The following is a 25216-nucleotide window of genomic DNA, read 5'->3' as shown; positions in this document are numbered from 1 at the left end:
TCTAAAGGAATGCTATGAGTCCCAATGCATGATAGGATAGGTGGATGAAAGTTGGCTGTGGCATCAAAGATTAGGCCACATAAACTTTGATAACTTAATTATAGTGAGAAGAAAGGGGTGTGTTATTAATATTTCACCCATCATCAAACTGGTAAGCACATTTTATGATGAATGTGTGAAAGGTAAGCAAACTAAGGTGAGCTTCAGGACAAAAGAGCACAACACCTCAAGACCACTTGAAATTGTGCATACAAATCTGTGTGGTCCAACTAGGACAAGAGCACTTGCCAGTGAAAGATACTTTATGCTCTTTATTGTTGATTTCTCAATAATGACATGGGTCACCTTCCTACAAGATAAGTCACAAGCATTTGACAGATTCAAGATCTTTAGGAAGATGGTGGAGAAAGAAAGTGGGTGCAAGTTAAAATGCCTAAGATCAAACCGGGGTGGGGAGTTTACATCAAATGAATTTGAAGATTATTGTGAAAAACATGAAATTAGAAGGCAATACTCAACTCCTAGGACACCACAAAAAAATGGTGTGGTAGAAAGAAATAACAAGACAGTTAAGGAGATGACCAGAACCATGTTAAATGAGGCCAGTGTGCCAGACACATATTGGAAGGAAGTTGTTCATACTGCCACATATATTTTGAACTGAGTTCAATTAAGAACAAACAACAGAATGACACCCTATGAGTTGTGGTATGACTGGAAGCCATCAGTCAAATACTTCAAAGTATTTGAAAGCAAGTTATTTATCAAGAAAGATATGGATGGTCTAGGAATTTTTGACTCCAGGAGTGATGAAGAAATATTCCTTGGTTACTCATCTAACAACAAGGCCTACAAATGCTACAACAAAAGACTAAGAAGAGTCATTAAGAGTGTACATGTAAAAGTTGATGAGGATATGCACAAAGGATATCAACCACAGATTAACCAGTATGATGATTCTGGTGATGAAGGTGATGAAGCTCAATTAGACAATAAACTAGAAGAAGCATCCAAGAAGGCTCCCAATTGGTATGTGCAGTTGAATCACCCAGAAGAGAAAATTCTAGGAAATAAGAGTGATGGTATGTAGACTAGAAGAAGACTTGCCCAGAATGATGAACAAGTCAACTTCTGCCTCATGACTGAAGTAGAACCTAAAATATTCAATGACGCCAACAAAAGACAAAAATGGATGGATTCCATGGAAGAAGAATTGTATTAGATTGAGAAGAACAAGACTTGGGAGTTAGTCCCTAGACCAAAGGACAAGAACATCATCGATACAAAATGGGTCTACTGAAATAAGATGAATGAAGAAGGTAAGATTGTTAGGCATAAAGCTAGACTAGTGTGCAAAGGATACTCTCGGGTAGAAGGGATTGACTTTGAAGAAACATTTGCACCGGTCACTAGATTATAAGCAATTAGAATGTTTCTAGTGTTCATTGCTTACAAGGGTTATAAAGTATATCAAATGGATGTAAAATCTTCCTTCCTAAATGGAACTTTAGAAGAAGAAGTATACATGGGGCAACCAAAAGGGTTTTTGTTGCATGACGATGAAAGATTTATGTGCCGGTTGAAGAAGGCCCTATATGGTCTAAAGAAAGATCCTAGAGCATGGTATTCAAGATTAGATCAGTACCTAAAGGAGCAGGGATTCAAAAAGGGGAGTCCTGATAGCAATTTGTACATCAAGAAAAATGGGAACCACATGATCATTGTGGTTGTGTATGTAGATGACATTATCTTTGGAGGAAACAAGGACAACCTCTGCAAAGAATTTGTTGATCAGATGCAGTCAAAATTTGAGATGTCAATGCTTGGTGAATTGACATACTTCCTTGGTTTGAAGATATTGTAGCAGGATAAGGGAATCTTTATCTCACAAATCAAGTATGCAAAGGAAAATTTGAAGAAATTTCAACTGGAGGATTGTAAACCAGTAAGTACCCCCATGGTGACCGATAGTAAATCGAGAAAGAATGATGACTCATCAGTGGTGGATCAGACTCTATATAGATCCATGATAGGAAGTCTATTGTATCTAATTTCTTCTAGACCAGACATAGTACAGGTAGTATGCATGGTGGCCAGATTCCAAGCTGCACCTAAGCAGTCACAAATGAATGTTGTAAGAAAAATCTTTAGGTACCTAGAAGGGACACTCAATTATGGATTGTGGTACCCTAAACAAGGGGAATTCATCTTGGAAGCATACACTGATGCTGATTAGGTAGGTTGCATTGATGATCGAAAGAGCACAAGTGGTGGTGCATTCTTTCTAGGTGACTCATTGGTCTCATGGCATAGCATGAAACAAGACTCGGTATCTCTATCAACTGCTGAAGATGAATACATTTTTGCTACTACATGCTTCTCTTAGGTGCTTTGAATGAAGTAGATCCTCAAAGACATATAGGTGGACATCAATGATCCTATTCTCATCTGGTGTGATAATTTGAGTACAATCAACATAGCAAAGAATCTTGTGATGCATTCCAGAACAAAGCATATTTCTATCAAGTATCATTTTCTCAGAGAGAAGGTTGAAGGACAGGAGGTAAGGATAGATTATGTCCCTACTAGTGAACAAGTAGCAGACATTTTCACCAACCATTACTGGAAAACACCTTTGAGTACCTCCAATACAAGTTGGGAGTTGTGTCATCTGTCTAGGAAGGATTCATTTTGTTCAGGGGGAGTTCATAGCAGTCAAGGGGGAGTTTGGTATTGATTAAAGGGGGCGTGTACAGTACCCTTTGTCATTGAGTCTAAGGGGGAGAAATATACCAGTATGAAGTGTCTTGTGGTAAGTTGACATCAATGCCAAAGGGAGAGATTGTTGGCAATTTGGCACTAAGTTGTCATTGATGTCAATCAGTTTGGCAAGGTGACCAATATGATGGTGATATAAATAAGAGTGAGTTGATGAATGGAAGGCTACCGATACACATGAATTGGTCATCTACTTGTAAAGAAGGCTTACCAGTAAGGCATAAACTGGAATGAAGGCACAACAACCAGTGGAGAACCGATGAACAAAACTGAAAGGATGGTTGATGATCGATACCGATAAGATAAGATAAACTGATAGTCAACCTGGGTCAACAAAGTATGTCAAACTGACATAGAAATCCAATCAAAGGAGGATGTCAACAAGCATGATAGCTAGATGCTAGGTGGAGGTATTGCACAAGTCAGTGGAGTGTGCATCGATGAAACAAATCTGCATGACGGTCGGCTTTAATGAGGATCCTGCAAGTCATGGAGGATGCCAGATGATTGTGGCTCGAGGAAGGAAAGATGGAAAAGCAATTGCACTGATCTTGCTTGAAGATTTGATCTTCGTACCTTTTAGATGAAGTAAACAAAAAATCCATTAATGGTGAGTGACAAAGGAAAGTAGAAAAGCATGGTGCAGAACTCTAGATTTAAAAAATGCACATTGGAATGTGAAGTTTAGTTGGTGATTGAATGTGGTCATAAAGATCACATCCCTGAAAAGGAGATCATATTAGAGGGGATTCTAATTGAATTGAAAAAGGAAAACCTAACACATAAGTGTTTAAATGCATTCTTGGCAGAAAACCATGAATATAAATACATGAGCTTGAAATAAAGAAGGTTGATTCTTGTAGAGAAGAAAAAGAGAAAAGAGAGCTTAAGTGAAGAGAAGGATCATTTTTGCCTTAGAATTTATTCTAAGAAAGTTGCAGAGTGAGTGAGTAGGCAAACCGGTGAGAGGGTTTAACCAATAGTGATTGAGTACCAGTATAACTATAGCAGGTCCAACAGTTAAACAAACCAAAATAACTGTAGCCATTTGATCAAGAGTTGCAGAATTCATTTTCAACAAGAAGCCTTAACTGTATCTAAATTGTCTTTCATTATATACATCACCAAGTTGGAGCTTGGTGCAGGGGTTGGTGCTCCTTGGGTTGGTGCCCTAAATTATTGTAATCTAGTGTTTGTACTTGTGAGGCTGGATTGGAGCAGTAGTCTCCAACAACATTTCTCCCTGAGGTTTTTCCCATAGTGGGTTTTCCTCGTATATCTGGTGTTGTGGGTGGCATTTATGTGATTGTTCTCCTTGTTTTCCCATTTTGCTTTACCGATTTGATTGTTTGGTGCTTAAGATTATAACCTGTATTCTGAAGTTGTCTTAAAAGTTAAAAAGGTTTAGGAACCACTGATTCACCCCCATCTTAGTGATACTCTGTGTTCAACAAATTCATCCCACTCTTTTGAATGTAAAGTTCCTCAAGTGAAAATCGACTTAGTGATTTCCCCCTTTCCAAGTGGTGAATTTGCTAAGCCTTGAATTTTCCACTTTACAACATGGCTGTCTTTTCCTCTCTATAATGTGATTGTTCTTCCTTAGAACCATTTCAATTTCCTCTTTTAAATATTTTAAAGATTATTCTTTGTATGATGACTATTCTCTTGGAAGACTGCCACTTAGTCTTCATAGGCTACTCTTTAGACTATCATCCATCATTTGTGATTATATTATGCTCTATGTTGCCCTCTTTAATGAAACTTCATTTTACTATATGTTCATTGTCACCTTGATCTTAATATCTTCTTAGTTTTATTTACAAGGTTTTCCTTTATAATGACCACATGATTCTATCATGAAACTTATTGAACCTTTCTTCAACAAAACTATCATATGCATTTTGAATAGTAAACTACTCTCTGTGAATGTTCCTCTATTTGTCTTTGATGATTTCATTAAATGTAGCATCCTATTCAACATTTTCTTCTACGTCTTCTAGTTTGGTTGCTTATGTTAATTCATAATCATATATGTATTCATGTTGATAAGGCCTAACCTTGAATTGACACTTCTCATTTGTGGACTTATTATCAAAAGGACCTTCCTTCAAAGCCTTATGTTTTTTGCCATACATGTGTTGTCAATACAAACATATTCTCTAAGTACTCTTTTTTTAACATTATTTTCTCAATAAAATTTACAAAAGATTTAAGAATATTGATCAAACATTTCAATTCATGTTTTTCTGATGATACCCCTACTAAATATTTTAATAATGTTCTTGCATCCTTTGAAATAGCTTGTTCCTAGTAATTTGATGTCAAAGCTATGCAGTCAATAATATCAATTGAGTTCTTATGAATCTTAAATTATTCGTGTCGTTTTGCATGCTTGTTGTTATATAGCTTATAATTGGAGATGTAAACACTAAATTTCCATTAATGATTGACACTTTTTTTTTTTGCCTCCATTTTGAACAGCAGGTTGGCATTTTTTAATACTCTCTACTATTAGTTTCATGAGAACTTTGTCACTCTTTATACCTCTTATTACTCTTTGCCTTATGATTGTCAAAAAGGTCTTCTTTTCCTTTGAATACTCTATCATTATAATATCATGGATTGTCACCTGCTTTCATTGTGTACCCTGTTGAAAAATAACATGTTTACCCATTATGTCTTAGTGTTGAAACTACCATATTGATTCCATGAGGGAATTTTTTTTTTCTTGGTGATTTTATCTCTTTATTTATAAACCTTATTTGAAACCCAATCATCTATTAGCTTCAGGATTGTTTCCACATATATCTGGTTTTCTTTGTACTTGTCATACTTCTAATGATCATGTGCAAAAAAGGCTTGAAAGGAGTAATATAAATAAAAAGAAAATCTAACCAGCACATGCTCATTCCATGTTGGTGTTGCAGTCAGAAAACTAGAAGGCACATGGGCACGAGTTGTCTTAATCTCTTGAAAACTCTCTTTTAGCATGCAATGTGCCCCACACTTTAGGGAAACAATAAGCCTATATTCATGCCAAAAATGGAGAGACTCTTTTCAAATTACTGTTAACATGTCATAAACCTTTGTTCAATGACTGTAATGTGGTTTGACTAAAAACCTCCATTTATTGTTGTTGTACCAAGGATGGAGTTCTTCTCCTTTCCTAAAAACCTACCTTGTTTGGTTATTTGAATGTGAGCCTCTTTGTGCAGAAACAAGAAAGCAACAACATTTTACCTCACTTTTACTCCTTAATATATTGTAAATGATAAAAGGTAGATTAACATATCCTTTCCTTGACCAAATAGATGGATTTTTTTTATTAGTTTGAACCAAAAAACTCAATAGTTTGCCCAAAACCTATAAACCAAGTTTTTAAAGAAAAATTCCATTTAGAATTGTGCTTGAAGACTTTTAAGACATCTTAACAAAAAAATATAAAATGGAAAAATGAATATAGGAACAATAATAAGACCCATACTAGCTCAAAATAGCAAAAATGGGTAACAGGTAGCTCAAACTCAATTGGCAAGAGGACTTCAAAACAAAAACCTAGTGAGACTGGTGTGGCTCTAGTAGATGTGTGAATATTGTTGTTGTAGATCCATTGGATATGATTGAGCTATAGGTGTCAATCATATATAGCATCATTAACTATCTTTTTAAAAAAAATTGTAAGGGTTTTATTTGAAGCTTCAACTTAACCGTTTCCTTGTAGGTAGTAAGGGGCAGAGAAGTGATGTGGATGTTGAACTACTAGAAAAGTTCACGAACATCTTGGGTTTTGAAATTTTTACTACTAGCAAAGTTCATGAACATCTTGTTTTTTGAAAGTTTTACCATTACCAGTTAGGATGGCCAAGGGAATGCCATAGTGAAATATAAGATAGTTAAGGATAAATTTTGTAATATGTTTCCTTGTGGTATAGGTGAGGGTGATGGATTTGATCCATTTTGTGATATATTTGATTTATGATAATTATGAATTGATGACCTTTGGATGAAGTGGGATGGATTTTTCCAATGTGATCAAACCCCCCACTAAGACAAGGGACAAGGTGTAATAATCGATTGCAATGCTTGAGATAGTGCATGTACCAAAATCATCATACTGCTGACATGGTAAGCACTTATTAACAAAGTGATAAGTGTCTTGCTCCATTGTAGGCCAATAATAAAGAGTAAGACCTCTAGAGTGTTTCCCATGGATTCCTTCATGTACCTCACTTAATGTTGTTTGATCTTAATCCTTGTCTAGATATTGTAAGAGGGTTCCATCAAAGTTATTTTGATAGAGGGTATCACCAAGGATAGTGTTGTTGGCAATTGACACTCATCCGGTAGTCACCTTTTGAGGTAAATTGCATTTTGGGTTGTCATTGATGGAAAATAATCTTCAAGTGTTGGTATTTCTCATTCAGAATCATTGTATTATCTTTTTGTCTTCATTAGGCCAACTGGTATACACACTTTGTTTTACACTTGTTAACCAATTAGTCTTGGTACTAGTAACAAATATTTGGGACCCAGTTAAGTATAGGACCCGGTTAAGGTATTTTGGGACCCAATAATGTCTTTGAAGGAATTTAAGGTAGCGTGTGGGCCAACATCAGATATGATCATTGGGATAATGCATAACATACTTCATGATCCAGAAGTTGACAAGTTTATATTTCATCTTGAGGCTGACATGATAAACAATTTACAAGGGTATTTAGGGGAGATCATCTTAGCGATGTACTGTATGTGAGTGGTTATGTGATTTATAATGTGAATCAGTTAATGATTGATGGTATGCAAATTGGTGTGCGAGTGTTATCTTTTGTGCACAGTTACACATGTGCAATCCCAACCAATAGTAGAACAAAGCTGAACAAAATAGGTGAATAATCAGTTTAGAGGAGGTTATCAGAGCTTAAACCAGAACTTATCCATCATGGTTAGATGCATTATATAATTTCATTTCTATTGGTAATCATTGTGTAATATTGTGTAAGTCACAAAACATTCAATTACCTAAGTACAAGGGACCGGAAAATTCTAATGAGTAGAATGTGGATACCAATCCACCAGTTACTACTCAACCGACCAATGAGTCCACTTTTGAAGCTGAGGATAAAGGTTCAGATGATAAAGTTTATGATGAGGCACCAAGTGGCGAAGCCACCAGTGCACAAGAGGTACAGACTTCTAGGGATAAGATACTAGTAGACTCAAGCAAAACAACAAAGTCGGTCTTCCTCTCTAGTTTGGAAATTGACACATCATCTTTAGCCAAAGAGAAATTAGCAAAATTTAATATTATTTTTGACAAGCCTTATCATTGATGTCTCTGACAGAGAAATTTTTGGCCATTGCAGCACTTCAGGAACAAGCAACTCAGGAATTGGCATAGGAGGAGTCTAAAGATAGAGAGTTGATTCAGAATACTTTTGAAGTTTTGAATCGTCTTGTAACAGAATTCTAGGCAAAGGAGAGTGCAAGCTCATCCGGTAAATTGCAAGAGATAATTGAATACATTCCTAAGTATTATGATTCTTTGGTTAAGCTTTCTATGACTCAGGCTAAGGATAATTTTATTGAGGCCTAGAAGTAGACATTTTTGCAGATGATTGCATCTAAGAAGGCTAAAATTCAAACATGTTTACAGTCCATTGATGCAGCCTTAGTGGAAGGAGGTAAGGTATATAAGACTTGTCTATATTTTTCAAGGGTTACTACTTCTATAGACAAGAAAAATTTAGATTGCAAGGGCCAGCTGCTATAGATTTCAAATTCTTATAATTCGGCAACAAATTTAACCAGTTCTTTAGAAGGTCCAGTTTTGGCAGTTATGGATCAGATTTTGAGGTTAGAAAAGCAAAGGGACAACACAATAAGGTGAGCTACAGAGCTCCAAAATTTCATTGGTCCTCAGCTAGATAACCTGCTATATCACAAAATAGATTGTATATCTAATATGAAGCAGGAGGATCCCACTGAATCTTAGGCTACAGAATATTATGCCAGTCTCTTGAATGGATTCACCTCCATTCTTGATTCTCTTAAGTAAGGTTGGGACTCTTTTCATTTTTGAAGACTTTATATGCTGACATTTTGAAACTTGTATAGAAACTGGTATGTATATATGTGTACAACATTTTTGGTGGGCACCTTGCTTTGTCATTGATGTCAAAGGGGGAGGAGTACAGTGAAAAATAAATGTATATGATACGGGAAATGTACAAATGTATATAGCCACATGGATGTGCAGGTCAGGGGGGGCACTAAGAGGTTATATCAATTTTCACATCAGTGTTGCGATCAATGGTAAAGGAGGAGATTGTTAGCAACTGACACTCATACGATAGTCACCTTTTGAGGTAAATTGCATTTTGGGTTGTCATTGATGGAAACTCATCTTCAAGTGGTTGTATTTCTCATCCATAATCATTGTCTTATCTTTTTATCTTCCTTGGGCTAACTAGTATGCACACTTTTCTTTACACTTGTTAATCGGTTAGTCTTGGTACCAGTAACATATATTTGGGTCCCGATTAAGTATGGGACCCAGTTAAGGTATTTTGGGACTCGGTAATGTCTTTGAAGGAATTTAAGGTAGCATGTGGGCTAACATCAAATATGATCATAATGATAATGTATAATATACTATGTGATCTAGAAGCCGACAAGTTTATTTTTCATCTTGAGGTTGACATGATAAACAAGTTACAAGGGTATTTAAGGGAGATCATCTTAGTGATAGATTGTATGTGAGTGGTTATGTGATTTGTGATGGGAATCAGTCAATGATTGATGGTGTATGAATTGGTGTGCGAGTGTTAGCTTTCATATGCAGTTACATGTGGGCAATCCCAACTGATAGAAATTAGAGAATAACAAAATATAAGAATAGCCAGTTCAGAGGAGGTTGTTAGAGCTTAAACCGGAACTTATCCAGCATAGCCAGATGCATTATATAAGTTCATTTTTGTTTGTAATCATTGTGTAATGTTGTGTAAGTTAGTGAGACTTTTGTTTGAGTAGTGAGCTCTAGGTGGTAAGCCTGATTGCATGTGCAATCCCCTTTATGTAATATTTGTATACCTTGATAAAGTATATAGATATTATGGGTATCAGCCCCACTGAGGTTTTTCCCTTTATAGGGTTTTCCACATAAAAATATTGGTGTTATGGTATTACTGCTTTATGCATTGGTTTGTTTAGGCACTTTAATTTTATATTCTGTTAATCTGTTGATTAGCAATAAGTTTAGAAATTCACTTACTGGTTGAACACTGATTCACCCCCGCCCCCCTCTTAGTGTTCTTGGATTCCAAAAAGTGTAACGAGAGGAATGGTGAATGAAGGATTTCTATTAGTTTTGGTAACGTTATGTGGTATGGTGTTTTCAAGGAGGTAGGCATAGATATCCTAATACCAAGGTGAATCAAGACCAAAAATTTTACATATCATTTCGTTTCTAGAATGCCATATGCTAAAATTAAGAGATGCTCAACCAAGCTACTACTTTTTTGTTTGTTGAGGGAATTTTTGTTACAACATAATGTTATTAGGGGTCATACCTATTAGGATTGTTGATTTTTGCTCTTTCCTCAGGTTGTCTCATTTCAAATATTCAACTAAGTGTTTAAGCTTGGTATGCTTAGAGGTGGCTTTTTGTTATATTCTACCATTGACCTATTTAGCTAGTTATACTTTTTAAGAAGATCCATTTTATGGGTTTATGATCATGCTGCAACCAGCCTCATCTAGAGTCCTTAGGATGTTTTACGAGTGGGTTATGCTTCTTTTCTTAGGTCCCTACCTTTATTTTTTAAGTTGCACCATGCATTCCCTCAACCCATTGTTATGATTGTATTTTCACACGTGGTAATTAATTCTCTTTATGAGTCCATCCCATTATCCCATGATGTGTCTAAGTAATTCTCATGTTGCACTATGGATTTATAGGGTTTGATTTGGTTCTATAGCATGTAAAGAATTGTACTCTGCAACCCCTCAATGATATCAGTTGTTTCCTATGTTACTGTGTGAGTATGCGGGAAGCGAAAAAAAGAAGAAACCAAAGGGAATATTGTCCCTACTTCCCCATGGTGTGGTGATCTATTCTCAAAATAATTTTATGGGTGCAGAGAGAGGTGAAGTGAACTAAAGGGACCCCATATTCCCATGAAGTTATTATATATAAGTGGATGTACAACACAGGTTAATGGAATGAACTCTTAGGAGGTCTAATAGATGCCTGGTTGATATCCATGGTGGAAGTCAAAGATAATATTACCACTAGATCTGATGAAGTGACACACATCTATGTTGGCAACAACAATGAAGGAAAAATAAGAGGGGGGCAGGGGTGAATTAGTTTTCATAGGATCTACAAATTTAACCACAAATACAAATTTGATAACATGTAGCTATAATAAAGATAAGAAAATAGATAGCACAACACACAACATTGAGATTTTGATGTGGAAAACCTGGTTAAGAGAGAAATCATGGTGGGAACCTACCCACAATAAGATTATACTCTATAGTAGTATGTGAAAATATTACAATGGGGAATGCACATGCATTCAGGCATAGTGCCTAGATCTTATTGCTCAAAAGATAGTGATCCAAAAGGCTACAACCCTTAGGGAAGTCTCGCCGACTTACAACAAGATTCAGACTACAATCCAGAAAGAATGAACTGCAATAATAGCATCTCCAAATGCCTAATGATAGTTACAGTTAAGCACAATTGTCTGCCCTACAACACCAATCTCTTCTCAATCACAATGTCGAAGGATGAATCACTTGATTACCAATACACCATTCTTTTATAATATAGACACAACCACGACACCTAATTTACATGACTATATCACCTATTAATTCAATTCATCAACCTTGACAACAAGGTCAACTAAATCCTCAACTCACAATTATAAAATTACATCACACGATACAAAGATTGACCACCAAACCAATAAAATGATATACATGATATAACATGGACCTAATTTAAATCTCCAAACACCCAACACCACCAAAACTCATGCCAAGATCAACCACAACATGCTACACCACCAGGAAAACCGCATAACACGAAAACATCATCGGTTCAACAAAATCACTTCAAATCGCACAACGATCAATGGGGATCATTAAAACAAATAGGACACAATTAGGAAACACTAACAAGCACATTGGAATCATCAAAAATAGCTACACCAACACTACTTATCAAATCTTCATCGATGAACATCTGAAACTCAAGAACACTCAAATAACAAAAACAGTCACGAAGAAAGATAACTTGCAGAGCACCAAATCATGAACCATCTGGATGAAGATACACAAGACCATTCAAAACACTATCCTAAAAACTCAACTCAAGATTTTATCACACCGGAATATACCAGAGGAAATACTAAACTCTAAAAAGCACTGATGAGAAAACAAACTACAAAACCGGATCATATGATATGATCAATTAAGCTTCCCAGATCACCAAGACCAATGCAAAAGAATATAGTCATACTATAGATGCTCCATACACCAAACCATGATCCCAATAAACCAATTTGCAATCACTAGAGCATAAATATGTTGACATTGTTGGCAATAGTGACTATGTGTTGTCATTGATGTCAACATTGTATCCCAGTTGGATATGGTTCTTACTTCTTTGTCGTTTGGCTGTTTCTATCCTGATTGGTTCCTGGTCCTAGTTGGACTTGGTTATAAGTATTTATGGTCCAGTATGATTAGATTGGTTGTTTCTATTTTGGATGGTTATTTAGGATGGTTATATTTTAATCATACACTAACTCATTTGGGGTCATTTTTTGACGAGCTATCATCATAATTCCAACATATTATTGTTGTAGATCTGATGAAATGGCAAAAAAAAATCCGTCACTAAAATTTCATCGCGTTATTTGACAGATAGATGTTTGATGGAATTTCAACGCCTTCTTTGTCAAAAGTTGATACATAATGTGGTTGTCTAATTCGTTGGAATTCTGATGAAGTAGTCAATCTTTCGATGAACCATGCACTGGGTTTTTCATCAGAATTCCGACAAAAAGGGCATTATGCTTTGACAAGAATGGTGCTCTTTCAATAAATTTTTTTGTCATAGGTACAACATTCCCATTGGAGAATAGTGCCCTTTTTTGTTAGAATTCCAATAACAAATGCAAGGAAACTCTGATGGGAATGGTGCACCTACAATGAAATTTTTTCATCATAGGTACAAAATTCCTATCGAAACATAGTGTCCTTTTTTGTCGGAATTCCAACAACAAATGCAAGGAAGCTTCTACAAGATTGTTGTGTTTGCAACAAAATATTTCATCATAGATACAACACTCTCATCTGAGCCTATGTTGGGCATGTCCGTCGGAATTCCAACAAACAGGCTATATTTAAAAAAACAAAACAATTGCCATCAGGGAATATAGAGCATTGAAAATATGGAATATGATTGGATGAGCTTTCACAAATATTGAACTACCCCTATATAACTCCTTACCTCAATGAATAACTAACTATGGTAAACTATATATTCTAACAATAGGCAAATTCAACAATCTCATATATTCTAACAATATACAAACACAACCAAGAGGGACTATTTGGGTAATCAAGACCTTGATAAAGAATGGATATGAGAGTGAGGAAAGTGACAGTAGTAACATGCAAAGCCCTGATGAAGATAGGTAGCCATTATGCATTCTACTACAGTACAATGACTAGTTACAGGTCAGAGATGCCGTACAAGGTCATGAAGGGTTAAAGGATGCAAATATTACAATCATAGAAACACACTAAGGTTATAAAGATCTCAAACCACAAAGTGACCTCTCACAGTCCATAAGAAAAGATGTTCATATACAAGGATTGGATTAGAAAAAAAGGTAGCAAGGTAATGATAGAGAGTAGAAGCAGTTAACAACTTTACCCAAGTAAGGATTTTATCCAATGCCAAAAGGGCCAAAGGTAGTTACAATGATTTAGGGTTAAAGGGGTATAAGGTTTAGATGAATGAGAACATGATAGTATCATAACAGCAATATGAATAAATATTTGATAGTCCCAAAGTCTAATCTAGACCTATAATACACAGTCAAAATAGTAACATCATTTAAACAAAATGATAATTCACAGTTATATAGACTATCAAGAGTATCGGTCACAACATAATGTAGCCATTGTCACAAAATGTCAAAGATCAAGCTACATTGATAGTTCAAAGCCTCAACATAGAGCAAAAATGATGATGATAAATCCAAAGTCTTGATTAAGGTGCATGATGGTTTCACTTTTCCCACCATTGGTTCCATCACCCTCAAGTTAAAGTTGAATTTAAAAGCTTAGATGTTCCTTTTACCGTTATTTCTACCTTAGACCAATTTCATGTGAAGTTGGCTCATTTTTTAAGCCAGTGCCCTATGTAGTCCATTAAAATGTTGAAGTTCTTAGTTAAAGGACAAGTGTAAACTATGTTTCATAGTGGGTTCTAGCCCTTGTTTAGACAACTATTTGGTGTATTTGGTGACTCCTAATTGCTAATTTTGATCTCAGACTTAGATAACTATTTGGTGTATTTGGTGACTGCCCTTTTAAAAAGTTAAATGAATATTTGCCTCTGTAATCAGCAATATGAATATAAATAGAAAAATCTATTTTCTATAATCATCAATATGAATATAAACAACAAAATCTTAATCAAGGACCTTACCTTTGATGGTCTCCACTAAGTACCTTCTTGTGTTGTTGTTCGTGTTGGCTCTGTTGGACCCTCCAATTAAGATTCAATACATATTATTCAATAAGATTAACAGTGGAACATAATGAAATATTTAAAAGTGTGTTACCTTATTGAGATTCTCTTTGTTTCAAGAATAGTTTAATATTCACTACTTAATAGGGCCAACCATGTGAAGGTGGAAGCTCATTTGGCCCTTCCCCCCCTAACATCACTATAAATTCCCTATTAACATATAACATTCATTCATTCTTTCATCCATTAATAAAATATAGCATTCATTCATTATCACATAACTTTTATTAACACATAAAATTCATTAACATTCATTAACACGTAATGAAGAGGGGGCAATGGAGAACAAGGGTCAAATGATAAAAATGACAATGAAATAAGCAAGAAAACACTAAAACATCAAGAGATCATTTTTTACCTTGCTATTTTACCTTCTCCTTTAGATTGAGCTTGATGAAGTGGATGATGAGGACACGCCCTTGATGGTCCACTTGATGTGTTGCTTGCTTGATTTGGATGTGAAATGCTCTCCTTTGTGCTCAACAAGATAGATTGATGGATTGGATTTGATAGAGGATTATGAAGAGGATGAGAGAAGAAATAGGCAGCATGACAATGCATGAGAAGTGGATTGGTGGTGAGGAGAATAGGCTCTAATTTATAGATTGGATGAGGCCAATGGAGGGCCAATATTGATTTGATTATGAAGGGTTGAGATTGATTTTAGATAGAATGCATGGATCAAGGGTGCCTTGGGAAAATAAACAAGAATATAATTTATTCCTTGGAAAAAGGGGGGAGAAATTTGAATTTCAAATATGAGGAATTAAAAATTCCAAAATAAGGATGCATTGAGGGATTCAAAGAAATTTGAATTTCTTTGAGAGACTCAGTGTTGATGTGACATGAGTGGGAATTAAAAATTGAGGGATAATGATAAGCATGATTATGAGAGATTCTATAAGGATTAATTAGGTTGAGTGGGATTAGGAAAAGTGATTTGTAGGAATCACATGGCTAAGTTAATTAATTAAAATTAATTAGCTGAGTGGATTTAGATGAAATAATTATTGGAGGGGACTTTAGAAGAATAGGGGAATAATAAATTTATTTGATAAATTAATTATTGGACAATAGTGATAGGATTAGTTAAATTAGATTTAATTGGTTCTGAGAGGAATTAGGATAACACAATTAAGTCAATTAATTATGTTGATAGGCTTAAATTAATTAAATATTAATTTTAGATGTCTACATTTTTCCCCTCTTTGATATAGCATTGTGAAATGATGTTATATCAAAGAAGAATAAAACATAGTGGAAGAAAAGGATAAGGACTAGTAGTATGATGCCCCAGTTATGAGATGAAGAAAAGGATAAGGACTAGTAACATGATGCCTCGGTCACAAGATGAATAAAAGGATAAGGACTAGTAGCATGATGCCCCAGTCATGAGATGATGAAGAATGATGAGGATTAAGGATGATGAGGAAGCAGTGGTATGCTCCCTCAAGACGACATGCAGGTTCAAAGAAAACGGGTGTGCTCTTGAAATGAATTAGAAGAATAAGTGATGAAAGGATGAAGATAATGAAAGAGGGAACTAGGATGGGCTGAAATGTTGTGAATGAAATGAGACAAAGAAATGATAAATGGATTGGATTTCTTATTGAGAAAGTATAGAGAGCAAACCTAGATTTGATAGTGCCATGGATAGTCTACACCACTTATTATAAGAACCAGGATGATATGAAGATCTGAGGCATGGACTAACGCTCAGTCAAACAGGAATGCCTTGCACAAAATCATGCAAGTGTTGATAAACACTAATGCAGGGTTGCCGATTTGTACAAGGAAGACCTTCAAACACACCATGCCATGAAAACTATGCCCCATTATACACCAGCAAGACATACCAAGGTATAGGATGATCAAGGAAGTCCTGAACAAGTATAGTCCTGGGACACAAGATGAAAACAAAGTGAAAATCTCAAGCATGCAAACAATATGCACATGACCGACTGATGTCTCTTGCCAAGAGTAGGACATGGATTTGGATAAACTGTCAGACTAGGGAAGGATACATCCCGATGGGCAGGTGATAGATTGATTGGTGGATGACAAAAGACAAGTTGGATGTGCAAGATCAGCACGTGAGAGGATTACCACTTGGATTTGATTAGCGTAGTATGGATGGGTGCTTGGATTAGGCACAAGTCAGTGCGAGCTCAGGTAGATGGGATAAGATTGAAAGAAGGATAAATGATTAGATATGATGAGAAGGGGGATAGATAATTGAGTAGGATTGGATTGGGGATGGGATTAATGATTTAATTGGAAGAGGTGGAGAATATGAAGGTATGAGATAAGATTGGATAGGATGGGGTGGATTGGTGGATTGGTGGATAGGATTTGATTGACTGGAACCAATGACAAGGGAGAACCAAGGATTGGTAAAAGGATGGATGGATGACTAGATGAAGATATTGTTTGGATAGATGGATAAAGTGGATGGATATCGATAGGAAATGGAGGAATAAAGGATGGAGGGTATGGTGATGGAGACCCAAGCACTATGTTGCAAAGGAGTGTAATGCCCCACACTAGAGGTAGTGGAATTAAGGATGTAAGGATGGCGAATAATTATGGATAAGATGGGAGTATAATGTGTAATGAATATGGATGTTAGAGGATTAAGGTTTGTGTTTTCTAAAGCATGCATGCATATACATTATTTTGCCTCTTATATGATGAAGATGAAAGATAGGAATGGAGGATTAATTTTGATAGGATGAGGGCTATGAGATGGAGGATATGGATAGGATAGTCAAGATCAAAGATAGGAAAGGAGAATGGACTTAGATATGATGTAGATGGATGGGAGGATTGCATGATTGAAGCTTGCCCCCAAGTGTAGAGTGCAAGGGGATGAGGGGATTACACATGATGCTTGTTTGCCAAGTTTTCATCATGTTACTTACCCAAGGCACAAAAATAAGTGGTTTTGACCATTGGATGAAATGATTTTTCTTTACTTTTTTCTGAAATTTTTATTTTTGTATTTTTTTTTTTCTTGATTTTTTTTATTTTTTATTTTTTATTTTTGTATTTTTTTGGAATAGTTTGGATGGATAAGGATGAGGATGAGTAGATGTGGAAGATAGTGGATGTATGAAAGAGGAAGGGATGACTCAAGCATCTAGTTCCATAGATGGTATCCCTTAGTATTTCTTTGAAGTGGAGGTATGCTCATAGATATTGGTAACAATAATTAGGGAGATGAAAGGGATAGGGGATGGAAGATAAGGATTTGGAAAGGATTGGACTAATGGAATGGGATTGTGAAAAGTGGATGGTGGATAATGGGAGGGGTTCTGAAGAATTTGTGGAAGATCAACATTGGCACACACCTTGAAGGGTGGTGGAGTAGTGGAGGAGAGTGTTTTGAATTAGATGGGGGATAGAGTGTGGATTTTGGGAAATAACGACCCAAAATAGAAGAAGGGGATGATGGAGTTGGGATGGTGGATTTTGGGGCATAAGGACCCAAAATGGATTTTGAAGATGGAGGAGTGTTAGATGTAGGATTGGAAGTCTTTTGAATGGATGAAGCTTTTGGATTAGCAAGTTTGGATGCCAATTTTGATTTTGCTTTGGGATGCATTGCTTCTTTGGGAATCCACATAGTTTTTGAATTTTTCTTTTGGGGCTTTTGGGGCCTTTTTGATATTTCTTTCTTTCAGATCATATTTTTGTTTTGAGCATGTCATTTTGAGGGGACATATTGATTCTTTGATTTTTGTAGATTTTGAGCTTTATGCTTTTTAGATTAGGCATCCAAATTGCTTCCAATAGAAATGGGATGGGTGCATGAGGATGAATGACTTAAGGATTTAATGGATGGTGGTATGATGGAAGGAGAGTGTTGGGAGGCATTCAATGATGTGTGCCTTTGTTGATCTTTCTTACGGATAGTGGATGGAGGGATGTAAGGACCCAAAATGGATGGAAGGAATGGAGGATTTAGCTTTGGAATATAGGGTCCCAAAATGTATGTGGATGAGGGGGGATAATGGGATTTTGATTTTTATGAAGGAAATTTGGATTTAGGAGGAATAGAGGATGTACCAACACCTTGAGCATTATCTTGAGGACCCTTTTAATTTCAGAAACAAGATGCGAGTCCATTTTGAGGGGGATGAGATGTGGAAGGAAGAGTAGGATCTTTAGATGGATTGGGATGATGACATGGAGATGAAGTGATACTTTGATCTTGAATAGGGAGGGTAGCATGAGATGGAGTGGGAGGGGTGATTGGATCATGAGATGGAAGAGGATCATGTGATGATAGAGGAATCATATGATCATGAGAGGAAGTGGAGGGAATGGGATCATTAGATGGAGTGGAGGGAGATGCATCATGAGATGGAGAGTATTATATGCTAGCATGCTTTGGAACAAGCTTTTGGCATGTTGGGAGTTGTGGGGATTGTGTGATGGAGGAAGATATGAGAGCTTTGATGTGAGTAGATGGGGAAATAGGGGTATCATTAAGTGTGGGGGATTGGGATTTATTTTGAGGTGGAGGTGATTGGGGTGGATGGAGGACTTGAGGAGACTTGGCCACTTTGCTTTGAGGTGAGGATTTTGTCTCCTTTGCTAGCATGTCTTGGATAAGATTATGGATGATGGATTTGGAGGATGTGGACAATATGGATTTTGGAGGATTAGGATTAGATGGAGAATTGGGATTAGATGGAGGATTAGGATTTGGATTGGATGAAGGATTAGGATAATGGATTGGGGAATTAGGATTAATGTTGGGAGGAATATGGAGTAAAGGATTTGGATGGGGAGTAGAGGTAATGAATGTATTGTAGAAGGATGGGGATTGGGATACAGATGGGGGGGGAGATGGAGTTATACATATTGGATTAGAGGAGAATATGGATGAGGGATAATATGGAGATATGGATGGGGAATAAGATGGAGATATGGATGGGGAATAAGATGGATTTCCCTTGTCGAAGGTAGAGGAAGGATAAGAGATATGGTATAGATTGGGATTGGGTGTAATGTGTTGAGATGGGATGGATGAAGGTATGATAGGCGAGTGGGAGATTATGAGATTAACTTGGTAGGCAGGTTCGTGAATTTCCATGAGCATCTTCTCATACCAATCTTTGAAATTCTGGGTAGTCATGTTGAGAGTGAAGGATTAGATTAGAATTGGATGAATATGTTTTGGAGGAGAAAGATTATGAAGATGATGTTAAATTAAGATGAGGATTAGGACTTGGCTTGGAATGATGATGGATTATATTTGATTGGATTTTGATTGGATTTGATTTGATTGGATTAGTCCTTGGATTAGGACTTGATTTGATTGGTCCTTGGATTAGGACTTGATTGGATTTGGATTGAAGAATGAAGAGGGGAAAATGGAGAACAAAGGTCAAATGATCAAAATGACAACAAAATAAGAAATAAAACACTAAAACATCAAGAGATCATTTTTTACCTTGCTATTTTACCTTCTCCTTTAGGTTGAGCTTGATGAAGTGGATGATGAGGATGCACCCTTGATTGTGAGGCCCTACCCCGACCCATCCTATCTCTTCAGTTATTTTTATTTTGGAACTATTTTGGATGCTAGTTTTGACACACTATGGATATAGAACTTTTCATGGTCCCGCGATTTTGGTAACATTGATATATGTGGATGCTTCATTTCTATGCCTTGTGGATTATAAAGTATTATATGATGCTAGATTAGGGTAATATTGTGATGATGCAGATTATTATCTGAATTTCAGGAATTGTTATAATGTTAGAAAAATATTTGCATATCTTGTAGATGGATCAAATTTTGAGGATTATGATAATTGCTTTGATTTGTGATAAATCATATTTTATAATGACAAGCCTTTGTGGAATGAATGTATTGCATTCTGATTTTGTGTTGTATATTATATGAGGTTATTTGGAAAGTACTAATGTTTAAATTGAGATGTGCAGGAAATTATCCATGTGACCATGGAAATATTATGGAGAATCAAGCCTAGGCCAATGTGCGTTAGTAAAACCAGGGGTTGTCTATTTGGAGAGACAACACCCCATATGTACTGTATTTTATTCGTAAATGTAAAATGTTGCATGAGTGTAATTTGTATTTATTGGATTGATTAAATTGTTTAAGGGACAATTGCCATGTGGTTATTGTGATGTGGAATTATTTTGTAGTGTCACTTGACACCTATGTAGTATGTTGTGTTGGCAATTGTCATGTCACCTTTTTGAAAGTTTTATTTTTGTTAATGGTTATATCCCCTAATTATCCTTGAAGGAACCAAGAAATCTAGGTTAGAGAGCCACAAGGAAGGTCAACTCAGAGTTGACCCGTAGGTTAACTTCAGGTGGACTTTCTGAAGGTCAAATCAACTCCTAGAGTCAATTTTAGAGCTTTTCTATTAGGCCTCATGGGGTACCTATGGGTGAAGGCCAAAATTGGCCATGTGTCTTTCCCTTAGGACTTGTTTAACCACCCAAAAAAGTGGTTTTCCCAAGATGGACGAATTCCATCTATAGGAGTGCCCTCCTTGGTAGGATAACCTTCTTGGAGAGAGTAATCCCTCTTCCCCATTCCATTTCCCTTCTCTAGGCACCTAGGTTAGGGAGTGTGTAAGACCTAGGGAAGACCAACCCAATGGGAGATCACTCACTCTATCCAAGAGGTTGGAAGGAGTGAGAGAGGCCTTCTTAGGCTAAGAATGGAAGCTTAGTGAGCTAATCACCCACTCTCCACTTTTGGAGATTTTTGGAAAAATTTGAAAGGAAAAAAAAAACAGTTTTAGAAAATTTAGAGGAATTGGGTGGCCAAGATTTGCAGAAAGTTGTGTGGATTGGGCAGCTCATCTCCAACCAAGTTTAGAATACCTATTGGCAGAATAAGGTTGGTTGTTATCTCCTCTTGTTTATGTTGTTTATGTTAGCTATGTTGTTTTGTTGAAGGAAAGATTTGCTTGTAAAGAAAGTGTGTATGTATAATGTTGTAGAAGAAAATAATGTGTAGTTTTATTTCTATGTTTTTCTGTTTTGTGTTTTTGTTTTGGGAGTGTCCAAGATCTCCTACTCTTGGGAGAGTAGGATGATCTTGGGGTGGAAGAAGCATGACAGCCTTGGGTGAGAGGCTCTCCTTAAGGAGAGTGATCTCAAGGGTGTCCTTTGTGACCCTTGCTGCATAGCCTTGTGTATGCATTTGGGGGTCATAAGGGGAGAGAAATGGCTTTGAGCCTTTGGGGGGGCATAAGGTGGTTGGGATGAATTCTGATTGAGTATTTTGTGTTGCCATGAGGTGGCTTGTGATATTTTTTTTGGCTGCAGTCTCCCCAACGGTACTTGGTCCACTTCCACCCATAGATTGATCTCCACAAATGTGGTGATAGTGTAGCTTGGGATGGGAAAGTGTATGTGTTGTGTGTTTGCCCTATTGTTATGTTGTATTGCTTGGTTGTAACCCGTCTAGGTCTTGATTCTCCTAGCTCGGGGGTGGCTTCTGGTAAGCCTAGGCTGGGAGGTGAGCATCCCATGGTCACAGTCCTAAAACTTTACTTGCAGGTGGCTTGGGGAAAAAGACTAGGAGTTGCAGATTTTGTGTTGCAGACTTCTATTCAGATTTCTTATTTTTATTTAAATGCTGAAAGGAAGAAAGAAATGTAAACTTATGCTTTGTAGCAAAAGAAAAAGAAGAGAAAGTGCATATGTAGATATAGGGCTTAAAATGATTCTGTTTCTGTTTAAACAAATGTAACTATTATTTTCTGTGTAAAGATTAGAAAAAAAAAAGGGGACTGTTAGATTTTCTACCCATTTTCTTATTTGGGCTATTGTAACTAGCATTCTGGAAAAACAATGTAAATGTAATTCTTTTTATTATATTTTTATGTCTATTGTGTTTGCTGTAGTCTACATTTAAATCTAGTCTGTAACATGTTTATTTACTGCATTAGTAAGGAAAAGAAAAAGAAATGCAGTAGGGTTATTATTTACTTGCATAGCTTAAATTCTGTTAATTTTATGTCTGTTTTAAAAAAAGAGTGAACTAGTATTGTTTTTTTTTATTTCTCACTATTTACTTGCATAGTCTAGATTCTGTTATTTTATGACTGTAAAAAGAAAACCAGAACTATTTTATGTCTGTAGCAAGTTTTAATGAAAGGAAGAAGAAGAAAATAGATCTATTCTAAATGCTGTTAGAAAAAAAAAAAACAAAAAAAAAACAGAATGTAGATGTTTGAAATCTCAAAACGATATAAGGGTTTTTAACCCTATTACTTCAACATTTAGTCACATATACATTTCTATATGTATATAAGTATATATATTGAAAATATATACCTATATATATAGAGAATATATATATGTATAAGCTCCCTGTATGTGCATACCCCTGTAACAACAAAATAAAGGATGCATTTTGGACTTGTGCATCTCTGTTTCAAACATACAAAAGAATTGCAGAATAAACTTCGTATATATATATATCTGCACCTGAAAAAACATACCCTGTAGATGTCTGTAGAACAAAACCAACAAACACATTTATGTTATGATCTGATCATAACAATGGATATATGTGTATTTAAACATATATATACAAATATATATATATATATATATTCGATATATTCAAAAAATCACATCTTATAACATGTTTTTTATCAACCCACAAATATATTTAAATGAATAACAAAAAAAATCTTGTAATAACATTGTTGGCCGAACCACTGTGTGTAAACACAGTGGACGGCTCTCGGGCCGCGCCACTGTGTTTACCCACAGTGGATGGCACGGCAAGGCCGAGCCACTGTGTGTAAACACAGTGGGCGGCGCTCGGGCCGCGCCACTGTGCTTACCCACAGTGGATGGCACGGAGGGTGCCGCCACTGTGTGTAAGCACAGTGGACGGTCCGCGGCCGCCACTGTGCTTATACACAGTGGACGGCAACCGCCGTCACTGTGTATAAACACAGTGGCGACCGGGAGAGCCCCGCGCCGCCTCCTCTCTGCGAAACCCTCCGCCGTGCCCTAGCTTGCCGTACCTGCAACCTCCAAAACCACACAAAAAAAGGGACACTCAATAAAATATAGACGTTTAATAAACCCTAACCCATTTCGGGTTAGGGTATAAAAGGATAAAAAAATAAAATAGGTCAAGTGTAAATTATAAAAATGCAACCCTAACCCAATTTCGGGTTAGGGTTAGCATTATAAGAATTATATATATATATATATATATATATATATATATATATATATATATATATATATATATATATATACAAATAAATGTATTTATATATATATGTATATATATATAAGTAAGAGAATTAAAGTAGAGCATCATAATTAATTTTGAAATTATAATGAGGGTTAGTATTTAAAAATATATATATATGATTTTATATATATATATATATATATATAAGGAATTTAAATGGGGATTTTTAAACATTGATTTTAATATATATATATTTTGGGGGCAATTCAATAATGGGATTTTCTTTTATATGACCATTTAGATTGGAGTTTTAAACTTGGTTTTAATATATGAAATGGGGTTAATTAATGATAGGATTATTATACGTCCATTTACTCCTTAGGAGATTTGAAATTTTAAAAAGGGATTTAAGAATGAAGGGGTTATCAAAATCGGAAACACCATACATTAACTCGATTAATTTAATTAATTAATCAATAGACTTCCCTCATTATATTTGGGGTATTAGGAAAATTTAAAAAGGGGAATTTGTAGAACCAATTTTATGGACCATAAACCCTTGGGGGTAAGCTTGGGCCAAATTTAATTTAATCGACAAATTAAGAAGTTAGGGAAAATTAGAATTGGCCTTAGCTTATTGTCGGTTTTAGTGGACAAACGACATTGTAGTAATTCGAACCCTCATCAGTTGGATGTATATAATAATTTCGCAGGTGTATCAATTAATCAATAGCATTATCCTTATATGGATTGGGAATGATTTAATACCTTAAGGTAACCAATTATTCCTTGATTTAATTAGCGACAACTTGTCTTAGGTAATTGAGCTAGCTAACTAATCGGCAATGCAAATTAATCTTCACCAATCAAGTCACTCGCTCGAGTTGGTTATTTAACTTAACCTTAGTAAGTAAGTTAATTACATCCTAGATAAGACAAAACTTTAAATACAGTCGTTATGTATTAGGATTTATAGCGAGTTCATGACGTCAAAAAATTTTTGTTGTTCCGTTTTTGTGCCCTAAAGTTTGGGCATGACATTGATGCTCCACTTGATGTGCTGCTTGCTTGATTTGGATGTGGAATGATCTCCTTTGTGCTCAACAAGATAGATTGATGGATTAGATTTGGATTGAAAGATTAAGGATGCATGGATTTGATAGAGGATTATGAAGAGGATGAGAGAAGAAATAGGCAACATGACAATGCATGAGAAGTCGATTGGCAGTGAGGAGAATAGGCTCCAATTTATAGATTGGATGAGGCCAATGGAGGGCCAAGATTGATTTGATTATAAAGGGTTGAGATTTATTTTAGATAGAAGGCATGGATCAAGGGTGCCTTGCGAAAATAAAAAGGAATAAAAAATTCCTTGGAAA

The sequence above is a fragment of the Cryptomeria japonica genome, chromosome 9 (assembly GCF_030272615.1).
Source record: "Cryptomeria japonica chromosome 9, Sugi_1.0, whole genome shotgun sequence".
Classification (NCBI taxonomy): Eukaryota; Viridiplantae; Streptophyta; class Pinopsida; order Cupressales; family Cupressaceae; genus Cryptomeria; species Cryptomeria japonica.
This window is presented reverse-complemented; position numbering follows the sequence as displayed.